Consider the following 16,440-nt stretch of genomic DNA (forward strand, 5'->3'; position numbering starts at 1 on the left):
AGTTTGTACCTGTTAGCCATCGTATGAAAAACATCTTAATTGATCTTAATGGGAATAAGTTCCACGAGGAATTATTGCCTATCGAACTTAACCGTTTCGACATCGTTCTAGGAATGGATTGGCTTAGCGCCAATGATGCCGAAATTTTATGCAAGAAGAAAATAGTCAAAGTAAACCCGCCTAGAAAAGAGTCGTTTATGGTGTATGGAGATAAACGCAGAGTAAATTCTGGAATCATTTCATTGATGAAAGCCAGAAAGTGTTTGGCTAAAGGATGTATGTCGTATCTAGCATTCGTGATAGATGCTAAGAAGGAGAAAAAGGTGATGCAGAGCATTCCTGTCGTGTGTGATTATCCGGAAGTGTTTCCCAAAGATCTTCCTGGATTACCGCCTGATAGACAAGTGGAGTTTAGAATAAACTTGTTGCCAGGGACAACGCCAATAGCAAAAGCACCTTATCGATTAGCACCGAAGGAGATGAAGGAGTTGATGATGCAACTTCAAGAGTTATTGGACAAAGGTTTCATTAGACCTAGTTCATCGCCCTGGGGAGCTCCGGTGTTATTTGTAAAGAAGAAAGATGGGAGTATGAGAATGTGCATCGATTACAGAGAGCTGAACAAGGCAACAATAAAGAATAGATATCTGTTGCCAAGAATTGATGACCTGTTTGATCAATTGCAAGGTTCAAGCTATTTCTCGAAGATCGATCTTAGGTCAGGATATCATCAGCTAAAAGTAAGAGAGCAAGATATCGAGAAAACTGCATTCAGAACTAGATATGGACACTACGAGTTCTTGGTTATGTCGTTTGGACTAACCAATGCTCCGGCAACATTCATGGATTTAATGAATAGCGTTTGTAATCCGTTCCTAGATAAATCTGTGATAGTGTTCATAGATGACATTCTGATTTATTCGAAAAGCCAAGAGGAGCATGGAAGACACTTGCGAGAAGTGTTAGAAGTCTTGAAGAAGGAGAAGCTGTATGCAAAGTTCTCCAAATGTGATTTTTGGATTCGTGAAGTCCAATTCTTGGGTCACGTGGTCAACCAAGAAGGGATAATGGTTGATCCAGCGAAGATCGAAGCTGTGATGAAGTGGGAACAACCGAAAAGTCCCACGGAGGTTCGAAGCTTTTTGGGGTTAGCCGGATATTACCGAAGGTTTATCCAAGGCTTTTCTTCGATTGCTACTCCATTGACAGCTTTAACCCACAAAGGAGCTACTTATGCTTGGAGTGAGAAGCATAAAGAAGAATTCGAGAAGCTAAAGAAGAAGCTATGCGAGGCACCGATACTTTCTTTACCCGATGGAGTTGAAGACTTCACTGTTTATAGCGATGCGTCTGGGGTTGGATTGGGTTGTGTTTTGACCCAAAGAGAAAAGGTGATAGCATATGCGTCTCGACAGCTGAAGGAGCATGAAAAGAATTACCCGACTCATGATTTGGAGTTGGCAGCGGTAGTTTTCGCTCTGAAAATATGAAGGCATTACCTCTATGGCACGAAGTGCAAACTTTTCACTGATCATAAGAGTCTCCAATATCTCTTTAATCAGAAAGAATTGAATATGAGGCAATGACGTTGGCTAGAATTACTTAAAGACTACGACTGTGAGATACTTTAAGTAATTCTAGCCAGCGTCGTTGCCTCATATTCAATTCCTTCTGATTAAAGAGATATTGGAGACTCTTATGATCAGTGAAAAGTTTGCACTTCGTGCCATAGAGGTAATGCCTCCATAATTTCAGAGCGAAAACTACCGCTGCCAACTCCAAATCATGAGTCGGGTAATTCTTTTCATGCTCTTTCAGCTGTCGAGACGCATATGCTATCACCTTTTCTCTTTGGGTCAAAACACAACCCAATCCAACCCCAGACGCATCACTATAAACAGCGAAGTCTTCAACTCCATCGGGTAAAGAAAGTATCGGTGCCTCGCATAACTTCTTCTTTAGCTTCTCGAATTCTTCTTTATGCTTATCACTCCAAGCATAAGTAGCTCCTTTGTGGGTCAAAGCTGTCAATGGAGTAGCAATCGAAGAAAAGCCTTGGATAAACCTTCGGTAATATCCGGCTAACCCCAAAAAGCTTCGAACCTCCGTGGGACTTTTCGGTTGTTCCCACTTCATCACAGCTTCGATCTTCGCTGGGTCAACCATTATCCCCTCTTGGTTGACCACATGACCCAAGAATTGGACTTCACGAATCCAAAAATCACATTTGGAGAACTTCGCATATAGCTTCTCCTGCTTCAAATCTTCTAACACCTCTCGCAAGTGTCTGCCATGCTCCTCCTGGCTTTTCGAGTAAATCAGAATGTCGTCTATGAACACTATCACGGATTTATCAAGGAAAGGATTACAAACCCTATTCATCAAATCCATGAATGCTGCCGGAGCATTGGTTAGTCCAAACGACATAACCAAGAACTCGTAGTGTCCATATCTAGTTCTGAATGCAGTCTTCTCGATATCTTGCTCTCTTACTTTCAGCTGATGATATCCTGACCTTAGATCGATCTTCAAGAAATAGCTCGAACCTTGCAATTGATCAAATAGGTCATCAATCCTCGGCAACGGATATCTATTCTTTACTGTTGCCTTGTTCAGCTCTCTGTAATCGATGCACATTCTCATACTTTCATCTTTCTTCTTCACGAACAACACCGGAGCTCCCCAGGGCGATGAACTAGGTCTAATGAAACCTTTTTCCAATAACTCCTGAAGTTGCATCATTAGCTCCTTCATCTCCGTCGGTGCTAATCGGTAAGGTGCTTTTGCTATTGGCGTGGTCCCTGGTAACAAGTCTATTCTAAACTCTACTTGTCTATCAGGTGGTAATCCAGGAAGATCTTCGGGAAATACTTCCGGATAATCGCACACCACTGGAATACTCTGCATCACCTTCTTTTCTTTCTTAGCATCAATCACGAATGCTAAATATGATGTACATCCGTTGTTCAAACACTTTCTGGCTTTCATTAGAGAAATGATTCCAAAATTTACTCTGCGTTTGTCCCCATACACCATAAATGAATCTTTCCCAGGCGGGTTTACTTTAACTATCTTCTTCTTGCATAAAATTTCGGCATCATTGGCGCTAAGCCAATCCATTCCCAAAACGATGTTGAAACCATTAAGCTCGATAGGCAATAATTCATCATGAAACTTATTCCCATTAAGGTCAATTAAGATGTCTTTCATACGATGGCTAACAGGTACAAACTTGCCACTAGCTACTTCGACTAATAAAGCATCATCTAGTCTATCAATAGGCAAAGTTAGCTTTCTACCAAACTCATGCGAAATAAAGGAGTAGTTGGCTCCAGAATCAAACAAAATTTGAGCAGGTAAATCATTTACGAGAAAGGTACCTGAAGCGACATCAGCTTCATCTTTCGCAGCCTCAAGTGTCATCTAGAAGGCTCTCGCCTTCGGCTTTGGTGGAATGTTGGGCCTAGCTGCCTCCTTCTTCTTCGGACAGTCTTTCAAAATATGCCCCTCTTCATTGCAACCAAAACACATTCTTTTGTTGTTCGGACATTCATTGGCAAAATGTCCAACCTTCCCACACTTGTAGCAGGTCACATCCTCGCTACATTTCCCAAAGTGCTTTTTCTTACACTTATCACACCACTTCGCTTCGCCTCCTTTTCCTCCAAACTTTTTCGAATCAGATTTCGAAAATTTTCCCTTCTTACCGGAACCAGATGTTCCCTCAAACTTCCTTTTCTCACCAACCTCAAACTTGACGATGGTTCTTCCCTTTATCATGTTCTCAACAGACTTGGCAGCCCAGATAGCTGCCTCTAGAGTAAGTGCCTGACGTACTGGCACCTCGTACTCCCATGGGAGTCCCTTCGCATACCGGTCCACCTTTGTCAACTCGTCTGGGACGATACGCAAGGCAAACTCCATCTTATCGGTGAAGCTATTGGTGTATTCATCAACTGACATGCTGCCTTTCGTCAATGTCAGAAACTTGTTCTCCAACTCCAACAAATTTTGAGCCGAGCAGAACTTGCGCTTGAACTGCACCAAGAACTCTGCCCGTGACAATTGCAGTGGCTCATTAGGGCTCAACGTCTTCCCTAGAGTGTTCCACCAACGAACGGCTCCACCTCGGAATTGTCGCACGGCATAGATAGTCTGCAACTTGCCTCTGCAGCCACAAGTCATAAAGGCTAACTCCATTTCGGAGATCCAATCCATAACTCCAATCGGATCCTCCTTTCCATTGAAGGTCGATGGTTTGCAAGTTAGAAAGTCCTTGTACTTGCATCCCATTCCATCATTCCTTCCATCATGGTTGTCTTGCCTAACTATCGGTGGGTTGGTTTGACTAATAGACCCACTGAAGTTTCCACCTTCCGAGTGCCCTTCATTTAATTCAGGCTCCTCCACACGAATTGACAGTTCTTCATGATTCTGTTGAAGCAACCGTCTAGTTTCATCCATCTGACGATCCAAGATCGTCTGAATCATTATTTGCACACTAGCCATGGTTATTGGCTCAGGTGCTGCTGCTACGATAGGTACTTGTTCAATCACTGGTGGTTGATTCCTGTTTTCGTCAGCATTTCCAACTTCACTTCTTGTTCTCACCATTTTGATCTACACACCGAATAAGGTGAAATTAGATCCTCAATCATGGTAGATAATCAAATCTTCCTTATCACACCGAAATGTTTACATGCTAGTTCTAATACCGTAGACGCACGCTTAGAATCCTACACACATAAGGTTTCTAGATCCGGTCGGCAACAGACCATAGATCTGAACAAATAATATCATATATGGCAACATATAACATTTAGCACATAAAGCATTTTAGGCAATTTTCCTAAAATAAGCAGTGCTCGTGTCTAAAATATAACAGACACACATCTCAAAACTTCACTTAGCATTCTAAGTTTAAGTCTAGAAATCCTACAAATTCCTAGTTCGCTTAAACTAATGCTCTGATACCAACTGTGACATCCCCAAAATCTCGGCCAGAAAAGACTGCTTTTCATTTATGCTTTAAAAATATTTTCAGAGTAAATCCTTTTGATTTGAAAGAGTTGCGGAATTTGTTCCCAAAAACAAAACATGATAAAACAATGTTTACCAAAGCATCTCATAAAAGAAATGTATTTTTCATTAAATAATCAAAACTCGGGGTGTCATGTTCCGATACAGACCAATAAGCATAAACGATAACATTACAAGTCATTCAACAAATATATACATATACAGACTTGTAAACAAAACAACTGATGGTTCATCCATCTCATGCCCTCGCGCCACTTCCTGTAATACAAATAAAACTGAGTGGGTCAGGCTTGGGAGCCTGGTGAGCATATAGGGTTTTCAACCCACAATAAATAATCATATTTAATTTTCACCAACCAATAATAACCCAATTACCCATTCTCGTTATTCTCACTTTATGTCCCTAAAACAACTAACACAAGGGACCTAGTCTAAGAATATTTCATCGGGGCGACAACACATGCTTCGGGGGTACCTCAACAATATAAGTCAAATAAGGCAACCATGAGGGGGATGGAGTACAGCAAATGAACACCCAAGTTCATTAACACCTACAAGTGGCGAACCTGCTAATGTTTCCACAAGACTGTCTAGAATAGCCAGTGGTCGTCATCTAAACTCCGCTAGATGACTAAATCAAACAACAACGAGGCCTCTCATCTGTTTATTACACACCAACTATCTACCCATGTTCTACCCAACATATTAGTAGATAAAATATACATTTTTATACATAGTTTTGAAAACCTGTATAGCATGCTTTATATCAACACATAATCCACATAACAGATAAGGCACACACACACATAACACATATCTCATAGAGAATAAATCATATCTATGAGATAGAAGAGAGTGAATACACATTCACACATATAAACAACAATATACTATACACATAGCACGTATTTTATAGAAAATACTTAATATTTATGTGTTAGAAGAAGATAACTACACACTCACACTTATAAACAACAATATACTTAATACACTCGAACCAAACTTGTATTATTATCGTGTTTATGAAAGGTAGTATACACTCACTTGATCAGAAGATGATCGGACAGCACTTCGACTTGCAGAAGTAGTAATCCTTAGCAGATCTGAAAGATCTTCACAAAAATCGAACTTCTCGCGGGCAGAGCTTCGGCTCGGGAACCGCACTTCTCGGGATCTTCGGGATCTCGGGACTTGCCTCGGGGCTTGAGTATGATACCGGGGCTTCGGGATATTTCTGGCACGCAAAACGATGCAAAACGGGAGAGAGAAGAGAAGAAATTGGCAATTGGGTCGGCTGCCTTCGGTTCCTCGGAGTACGCGGGGCGTACTGTAGTACGCAGCGCGTACTGCTTCCGAAATCGTCACTGCATGCGTTATCCGAAATGTCGACACTCTTCGGAGTACGTGGGGCGTACGTCGGATCAGGCCGGTGACGTCTTCGGATAATGCTTCCGAATTTCCATTTAAATTTAAATACAAAATAATTAATAAACTTCGGAAATTCATATCTTCTTCATACGAACTCCGTTTTCGACGTTCTTTATATCCACGCGAAGGTGAGACTACGCTCTACAACTTTCGTTTAGACTCTGTCGGCTAATTTCAAATTTATTTTTATTATTTATTTTTAATAGGCCGCGTCAGAAAAACTTTGTTATAAATTCATAACTTCTTCGTTTGACGTCCGTTCTCGCCTAACTTTTTATCGCTTTGATACCAACAATGAGATCTTCGATTCTCATTTAGATTGCTTCGGCTAAAAACCGCTCGATCTCAAATCGAGTATTTCGGGCTGCACACCGCTAAGCCGAAACTTCGATAAATCATAACTTCCTCATACGAAGTCAGATTTGGGCGTTCTAAATATATTCGGAAACCTCGTTTCAACTACTACAAAATTATTCAAAGATATTAAGTTTATTTTACACTTCACTTTTGACGCTTATTTTTATTCTTAATTAATCAAACCACATAATTAAGCAATTAAGCACAAAACACATAATACTCAAATAATACACTTCTATTATTTCAAAACGGGTTACAAAGGTTAAACTAGACTATTATATCAACATTAATGACAGGCCCAGAAACACAAGCGTTACAATTCTCTTCACCTTAGAATGATTCCGTCCCTGGAATCACACATCAACAAACAAATGCGGATAGCGACTCATCATGTCACTCTCCGTCTCCCAGGTGAGATTCGGCCCATTCGTGTGTTTCCATCGGACAAGCACTAACTCAACCATCTTACGTCGCAATTTCTTAGTCTTTCGGTCAATGATTGCCTCCGGTTCCTCAATCAACCTTTTGTTTTCATCGATCCTCAACTCCGAAAGTGGAATTATGTCGGGAACTTCTCCCGTGAACTTCCTCAAATAACACACATGAAAAGTGTTGTGAATTTCATTCAGTTCTTCGGGTAATTCGAGCTTGTAAGCTTGGTTCCCAATCCTCTGAAGAACTTTAAACGGTCCAATAAACCTTGGACTCAACTTTCCCCTTTTACCAAATCTTATAAGTCCCTTCCACGGCGAGACTTTAAGCAAAACCGAATCTCCAACCTCAAAAGTCATCGGTCTTCGCTTTTTGTCAGCATAGCTCTTTTGACGATCTTGAGCTGCTAACATTCTTTCTCTAATTATTTTCAACTTTTCAGCAGTTTGATGAACCATCTCTGGTCCCATAAACTGCTTTTCCCCAGCCTCAAGCCAACAAGACGGCGTACGACACTTCTGTCCATACAAAGCTTGATAAGGTGTCATCTTAATGCTCGAGTGAAAACTATTATTATAGGAAAATTCTACCAATGGTAAATGTTCATCCTAATTACCTAGGAATTCCAAGGTACATGCTCTCAGCATATCTTCAAGTGTTTGTATTGTTCTTTCACTCTGACCATCAGTCTGCGGATGGTAAGCTGTGCATAAACATAACTTGGTACCCAATTCCTCTTGTAGACTTTTCCAAAACCTTGAGGTGAAACGGCTATCACGATCCGATACAATCGTTAACGGAACACCGTGAAGCCTCACAATTTCCTTCACATAAGAATTTGCAAGCTTCTCCATAGACCACTTCTCCTTGGCTGCTATGAAATGCGCACTCTTAGTGAATCGATCAACGACCACCCAAATCATGTCGTGACCATTCTTTGTTCTGGGCAGCTTAGTGACAAAGTCCATAGCAATGTCTTCCCACTTACCCATAGGCACAGGCAATGGTTCTAAACTCCCGTAAGGTTTCTGATGTTGTGTCTTGACTCTCGCACAAGTCACACACTTAGCCACATACTTTGCAACATCAAGCTTCATCGTCGGCCACCAGTAGTAGGGTTTCAGGTCCCTATACATTTTAGTGCTACCAGGATGAATAGAGTACATGGTCTTGTGAGCTTCTTCCATCAGAAGATCCCTAATTCCTCCTGACTTAGGTACCCAAATACGATCTTTGAATACCTTCAGTCCATGACCGTTAGTACTAAACACCAACGTTTTACCCAAACGTTCCTCTTTTCGGTCATTTTTCTCAGAAGCCTCCTCTTGAGCTTTCTTTATACTCTCCACAATGGTCGAGACAACTTCAATTCTCAACGCTCTTGGCCTTTTCCTTTTAAGATTGACCTTCCGACTGAGAGCATCAGCAACAACATTAGCTTTACCGGGGTGGTAAAGTATCTCACAGTCGTAGTCTTTAAGTAATTCTAGCCAGCGTCGTTGTCTCATATTCAATTCCTTCTGATTAAAGAGATATTGGAGACTCTTATGATCAATGAAAATTTTGCACTTCGTGCCATAGAGGTAATGCCTCCATAATTTCAAAGCGAAAACTACCGCTGCCAACTCCAAATCATGAGTCGGGTAATTCTTTTCATGCTCTTTCAGCTGTCGAGACGCATATGCTATCACCTTTTCTCTTTGGGTCAAAACACAACCCAATCCAACCCCAGACGCATCGCTATAAACAGTGAAGTCTTCAACTCCATCGGGTAAAGAAAGTATCGGTGCCTCGCATAGCTTCTTCTTTAGCTTCTCGAATTCTTCTTTATGCTTATCACTCCAAGCATAAGTAGCTCCTTTGTGGGTCAAAGCTATCAATAGAGTAGCAATCGAAGAAAAGCCTTGGATAAACCTTCGGTAATATCCGGCTAACCCCAAAAAGCTTCGAACCTCCGTGGGACTTTTCGGTTGTTCCCACTTCATCACAGCTTCGATCTTCGCTGGATCAACCATTATCCCCTCTTGGTTGACCACGAGACCCAAGAATTGGACTTCACGAATCCAAAAATCACATTTGGAGAACTTCGCATACAGCTTCTCCTGCTTCAAAACTTCTAACACCTCTCGCAAGTGTCTGCCATGCTCCTCCTGGCTTTTCGAGTAAATCAGAATGTCGTCTATGAACACTATCACAGATTTATCAAGGAAAGGATTACAAACCCTATTCATCAAATCCATGAATGCTGTTGGAGCATTGGTTAGTCCAAACGACATAACCAAGAACTCGTAGTGTCCATATCTAGTTCTGAATGCAGTCTTCTCGATATCTTGCTCTCTTACTTTCAGCTGATGATATCCTGACCTTAGATCGATCTTCAAGAAATAGCTTGAACCTTGCAATTGATCAAATAGGTCATCAATCCTCGGCAACGGATATCTATTCTTTACTGTTGCCTTGTTCAACTCTCTGTAATCGATGCACATTCTCATACTTCCATCTTTCTTCTTCACGAACAACACCGGAGCTCCCCAGGGCGATGAACTAGGTCTAATGAAACCTTTTTCCAATAACTCCTGAAGTTGCATCATTAGCTCCTTCATCTCCGTCGGTGCTAATCGGTAAGGTGCTTTTGCTATTGGCGTGGTCCCTGGTAACAAGTCTATTCTGAACTCTACTTGTCTATTAGGCCGCGTCAGAAAAACTTCGTTATAAATTCATAACTTCTTCGTTTGACATCCGTTCTTGCCTAAATTTTTATCGCTTTGATACCAACAATGAGATCTTCGATTCTCATTTAGATTGCTTCGGCTAAAAACCGCTCGATCTCAAATCGAGTATTTCGGGCTGCACACCGCTAAGCCGAAACTTCGATAAATCATAACTTCCTCATACGAAGTCAGATTTGGGCGTTCTAAATATATCCGGAAACCTCGTTTCAACTACTACAACATTATTCAAAGATATTAAGTTTATTTTACACTTAAATTTTGACGCTTATTTTTATTCTTAATTAATCAAACCACATAATTAAGCAATTAAGCACAAAACACACAATACTTAAATAATACAATCGTATTATTTCAAAACGGGTTACAGAGGTTAACCTAGACTATTACATTGCTAAAAATGGCAAGCCCGGAAACACAGACGTTACAAAGTTCCCGACATGATTCCACTTTCGGAGTTGAGAATCGATGAGAACAAAAGGTTGATTGAAGAACCAGAGGCAATCGTTGACCGAAAGACTAAGAAGTTACGACGCAAGATGGTCGAGTTAGTGCTTGTCCGATGGAAACACACGAATGGGCCGAATCTCACCTGGGAGACGGAGAGTGACATGATGGGTCGCTATCCGCAGTTGTTTGTTGATGTGTGATTCCGGGGACGGAATCATTCTAAGGTGGAGAGAATTGTAACGCCTGTGTTTCTGGGCCTGTCATTAATGTTGATATAATAGTCTAGGTTAACCTTTCTAACCCATTTTGAAATAATAGAAGTGTATTATTTGAGTATTATGTGTTTTGTGCTTAATTGCTTAATTATGTGGTTTGATTAATTAAAAATAAAAATAAGCGTCAAAATTTAAGTGTAAAATAAACTTGATATCTTTGGATAATGTTGTAGTAGTTGAAACGAAGTTTCCGAATATATATAGAACGCCCAAATCTGACTTCGTATGAGGAAGTTATGATTTATTGAAGTTTCGGCTTAGCGGTATGCAGCCTGAAATACTCGATTTGAGATCGAGTGGTTTTTAGTCGAAACAATCTAAACGAGAATCGAAGATCTCGTTGTTGGTATCGAAGCGATGAAAAGTTAGGCTAGAACGGACGTCAAACGAAGAAGTTATGAATTTATAACGAAGTTTTTCTGTCCCGGCCTATTAAAAATAAATAATAAAAATAAAGTCAAAATTAGTCGACGAAGTCTAAATGAATGTTGTAGAGCGTAGTCTCACCTTCGCGTGGATATAAAGAACGTCGAAAACGGAGTTCGTATGAAGAAGATATGAATTTCCAAAGTTTATTAAATAGTTTGTTTTTAATTTTAATTGGAAAATCCGACATTATCCGAAGGGGAGTCAGCGATCCGATCCGAAGTACGCCCCGCGTACACCGAGGATGTCGACATTCACACTCGAGTCTTCGGATGATGCATGTAGTGACGTTTTGGAAGCAGTACGCCCCGCGTACTCCGAGGCTCCAGCCTCCTATAAATAGGATGCGAGGGCAGCCGGTTCTTTTGTTCATTTTCTCTCTTCTCTCTCCCGTTTTGCATCGATTTGCGTGCCAGAAATACCCCGAAGCCCCGGTATTATTCTCGAGTCCCGAAGCAAGATCCGAAGCCCCGAGAATCCCGAAGAGTGTGATTCCCGAGCCGAAGCTCTGCCCGCGAGAAGTTCAATTTTGGTAGAGATCTTCCAGATCTGCTGAGGATTACTACTTCTACAAGTTGTAGTGCTGTCCGATCATCTTCTGATCAAGTGAGTGTGTAGTTACTTTCTTCTAACGCATAATTATAAAGTATTTTATACGAAATACGTGTTATGTGAGTGTATGCTACCTTTCATAAACATGATAATAATACAAGTATGGTTTGAGTGTATTAATTATATTGTTGTTTACGTGTATAATTTTGTGTTATATGTGTGAGTGTATATTCATTCTCTTCTATCTCATAGATCTGATTTATTTCCTATGAAATACGTGTTATGTGGGTGTGCCTCATCTGTTATGTGGAATATGTATTGAATGAAAATGATATACAGGTTTTAAACTATGTATAAAAATATATATTTTTATCTACTAATATGTTGGGTAGAACATGGGTAGATAGTTCGTGTGTAATAAACAGATGAGAGGCCTCGATGTTGTTGTTGTTGTTGATCTAGTTATTCAGCGGAGTATGGATAATGACCACATATTCTTTCTAGACAGTCCAGTGGAACGCTAGCAGGTTCATAACCTGTAGGTGTTGTGAACGATGTGTTCACTGGTGTACTCTATCCCCCTCATGGTTGCCTTTAGGATATCTATTGTTGAGGAAACCCTTAGCAGTAATGTTCGTCCCGATGAAAATCCTAGATTAGGTTCCTTGAGATAGATGTTATTTTAGGGACGTAAAGTGAGGATAACGGGAATGGGTAATCGGGATAGTGATTGGTTGGTGAAATTAAATATAATTTATTTATTGTGGGTTGAAAACCCTATATGCTCACCAGACTCCCAAGCCTGAGCCACTCAGTTTTATTTGTATTACAGGAAGTGGCGCAAGGGCGTAAGATGGATGAATCATCTCTCACTCAATCCATGTCTCTTGATGAAATGCTTTGATAAATATTATTTTATCATGTTTTGTTTTGGGAACAAATTCCGCAACTCTTTTAAATCAAAAGGATTTACTCTGAAATTATTTGAAAAGCATAAATGAAATCGGTCTTTTTCGGGCCGTGATTTTGGGGATGTCACAGTATAGATGTGTGACATGGATTGAAATCATTCTCTCAGTCTATGTGTTGTTTCCCGATTTCCGATTTATGACGACTGACAACAGACTACAAGTGAACACATCAACTTAGTCTCGACTTGGCCAAGTGCTTAGGTGTCATCACTAAATCATCGAGGGGCCCACATATATCGCTTTCATCCCACTTTTGATAAAAGGAACGGATAAACTTTGATTCAATGCTTGCTTGCACTCACTCACCGAATCACACACAACAATATGTTTTATAACACCAAGTTAATGGTGCGTTTACATATTATCAATGTGTAACCGACTCGCAAGATACAACTCACACATCTCGGTTTCAAGAATATAAGATATTATCGTCTCACCAATCACTCATGATAAAATCCATGAAGTGTTCCAAGTGGGCATGGATTTATTCCAATGCTCAAATCATATTCATAAGCACTCATGAACGTTGGAACAAACATTTGCTTTTGTCTAATACACTTTAGACAATCCACACACCAATTCATGACAGTCTTCATTCATACCTACTTCCAACATATGAACGACTGTGGACCGTTAGAATAATTTGATTATTCTGAAATAATTTAATTATTCAGGAAGTCAAAACATGAAAAGTGAAACACAAGAATAATACTAATCCTATATGGCCCCAAACCTTTGAGTATAAATAAAACACCTTTTATTTAATCACCATAGTGATTACTCATTATTTTTTGTTTCGGGTAATCAACTTTTTACTTGAATTATAACTACAATTGTCACATGCTCTTAGCATGCATACAATGTTTACTTATTGTCCTTACTTTGTAAAATAGATCAAATGAACACATTTCCAATCATACTCATTTCACAACTCCCAATCCTTATCATAAGCATAAGAATATCAAATTCTTGCCACTTATAGAATATGCTAGATTCTAACATTTTATGCAATGATCTTTTCTTAAAGCCATAGCTCAAAATCATCAAGACTTGGCCAATATCTATCAGAAACAATTCTATAGATATGATGTCTCTCACTCATAGTACATTCCTTTGAACATCCTTCTTGCATAAAAGTTTCAAATCTAGACATAGATTCTCAATATCCAAGTCCCAATATGGAAACATTTCTATATTTTCCATATGACAACTGTCACACCCCCAAACCAGAACGGCGGAAACGTTCGGGGGCGGAGGACGTCATATTCAGTATCATAACAGTTCATAGAAAGGAAAGTACACACCACCATAATATAAATATATTTGAAAAGTTTACATGATTGTAGATGTTACATGTTTGCAAAAGAAATCAAATACAAAATGGTGATCCAAAATATGTTACTAACGCCAGCGCGTTAGTCTTCAGAAGTAGTTGCTACCTGGTCTAGCGGTTCCCTGAGAATACAAGTTATTTCAAAGAAAAAGTGTCAACAATTAAGTTGGTGAGTTCATAAGTAGTGTTTTGAGAAAATGTACGCCATTCGAAAGTTCGTGTATGTTTTCCAGAAAACGCAGTATTTCAATTGTAAAGAGTTATGATTCGTTGTGTTGAAAATGAATGTATTAGATCCAGAAAATCCCATATTTTCCCTAAGTTGTAAATGGTTGCACCAAGAAAATCCCTTATTTTCCTATTAGTTGTTTGGTTTGTATACAGGAAAAACCCTTATTTTCCTGACATAACAGGCAGTCTCCAAGACCGAAAATCGCAAGCAACCGACGTGCTTGTAAGTTGTGTCATAGTTTTACATAGTAAAGCTATACGAAGATCGCACTTGTTAGATGAAGAATAGTTTTAATAGCTACTCGTTCATAAAAGCATAATACCATAATAATTGTATATCCGATGAGTTTTATAACCATACTAAACATAATATGCCTGTAGCGACGTTCTTTAGGCGTCGTAGCGTTATGACAACTGTCACCCCAAAAGACGGACTGTAGCTAACAGTCAGGGCGCGGGATCATGACTTCCCGTATAGATCTATACACATTTGACACGTTCTCCGAACGGGAGACTCTGGTTATAGACAGGACTTGTAGCGATACCTTTTATCAAAAAGGCAGTGTTTGAAGATGTACACGTCTCATGGATTCTCAACTAAGTTTGTATTAAAGTAGTAGTTTGTATGCAAAGTTTATCCTTTTTCACAATGTTTGACAAAGCATAAATCATAAGTTCTTTGAATGCATAAAATGATTTAGTTGAGAATGTTACCCTTGATATGATGTATTTGTATGTAAACGTATAAATAAAACATATTTCTATATATAAACATATTGTATCCCAAGAGGGTAAAGCTGTGTTGTGAGGTGTTTTGCATCATAATAACTTCATAAGATAGTTAAAACAACAGTACGAAAAGCATAGCAAAAGATCGGTGTTTCACACGATTTTAGTCGTGTGTTTACTTGTATTCCCCCCCTTAAAAGTGTATAAAAGCATTTACAAAACATTTGAAAGTGTAGATTATAGGGGTATGAACTCACCTGATTGATTGGGGAAAACGAGAAAAAAATCGAGCAGAACTTCGGCTCGTGAAAGTCGATTTTCCTCGGGATTCTCGGGAATCTTGGAAATCTCAGAAATCTCAGGAGAGTAGAACCTTCCTTCGGAACTTGAGCGTCAAAACCGGGGCTTCGGGAGGGCTTCGGGAGCTTAACCGCAGAGTTTCAGCACGAGAGAGGGAAGAATGGAGCACCTAAACCCGGCACCCCAAGAGTTCTATTTATAGGGTGTATTTTTGAGTGCCACGTCGTGGCTAGGGTTGGCCACGTCGTGGGGAGCAAGTTCTATCCCCTTCCGTTGATTGGACGCCCTCAGTCGCTTGCCGGGTCGCGGCCAAGCTGGGCCACGTCGTGGGGGCCTGACAACCTCGGATTTTGGACCCCGAACTTGTAAAATCCATAACTTTCGCATACGAGCTCCGTTTTCGACGTTCTTTATATGCACGCGTAGCTAAAAACATGATCTACAACTCTCGTTTAGACTTCATCGCCAAATTCTGACTTTATTTTTAATTATTTATTTTTAACGGGCCGGGACACGAAAAGTCAGTATAAAATCCATAACTTCTTCATCCGATGTCCGTTTTCGTCAGACTTTTCGCTGTTGCGCTACTAATGTTGAGACCTTCGATTCTCATTTAGGTTGTTTTGGTCAAAAGTATCTCGAGCTCTATTTCGAGTTTTTAGCTGCCTACTGCTATACCCGAACCTTGGAAAAATCATAACTTCCTCATACGAAGTCAGATTTGGACGTTCTTTTTATGTACGCTCACGGTTTGATGTTATCTATAAGTTTTATTTAGATACTTAAGGCTAAAAACTATTGTATTGAAACTTCGCGTTTTTCGTTTAATCGGTGTTGCCGGTTTTGTCGGAAATCTTAGAATGGTCATAACTTCTTCGTCATAACTCGGATTTTAGTGTTCTTTATATATTTGGAAACCTTAAGACGATATCTACTACATAGTGTACTCCAATCAGAGCTTTTGAATAATTCATTTATCGATGATATTCCTATTACATTCCAAAGAGGTTACAAGACTCGATTTATAATGTCCGGAAATAACGGGTTGTTACAACAACTCATTTTTAATAGAATCTTATCTATTCATAATAATGTCGATATAGTCCATCCAATACCATACTTCCAACTACTCACAAGCAACCAATCTTCGGAGAACTTTGGATCGTCCTTTGATAGTTGTTTAATTA

Source organism: Lactuca serriola, chromosome 2 (assembly GCF_051521515.1).
Source record: "Lactuca serriola cultivar US96UC23 chromosome 2, Lser_US96UC23_V15, whole genome shotgun sequence".
NCBI lineage: Eukaryota > Viridiplantae > Streptophyta > Magnoliopsida > Asterales > Asteraceae > Lactuca > Lactuca serriola.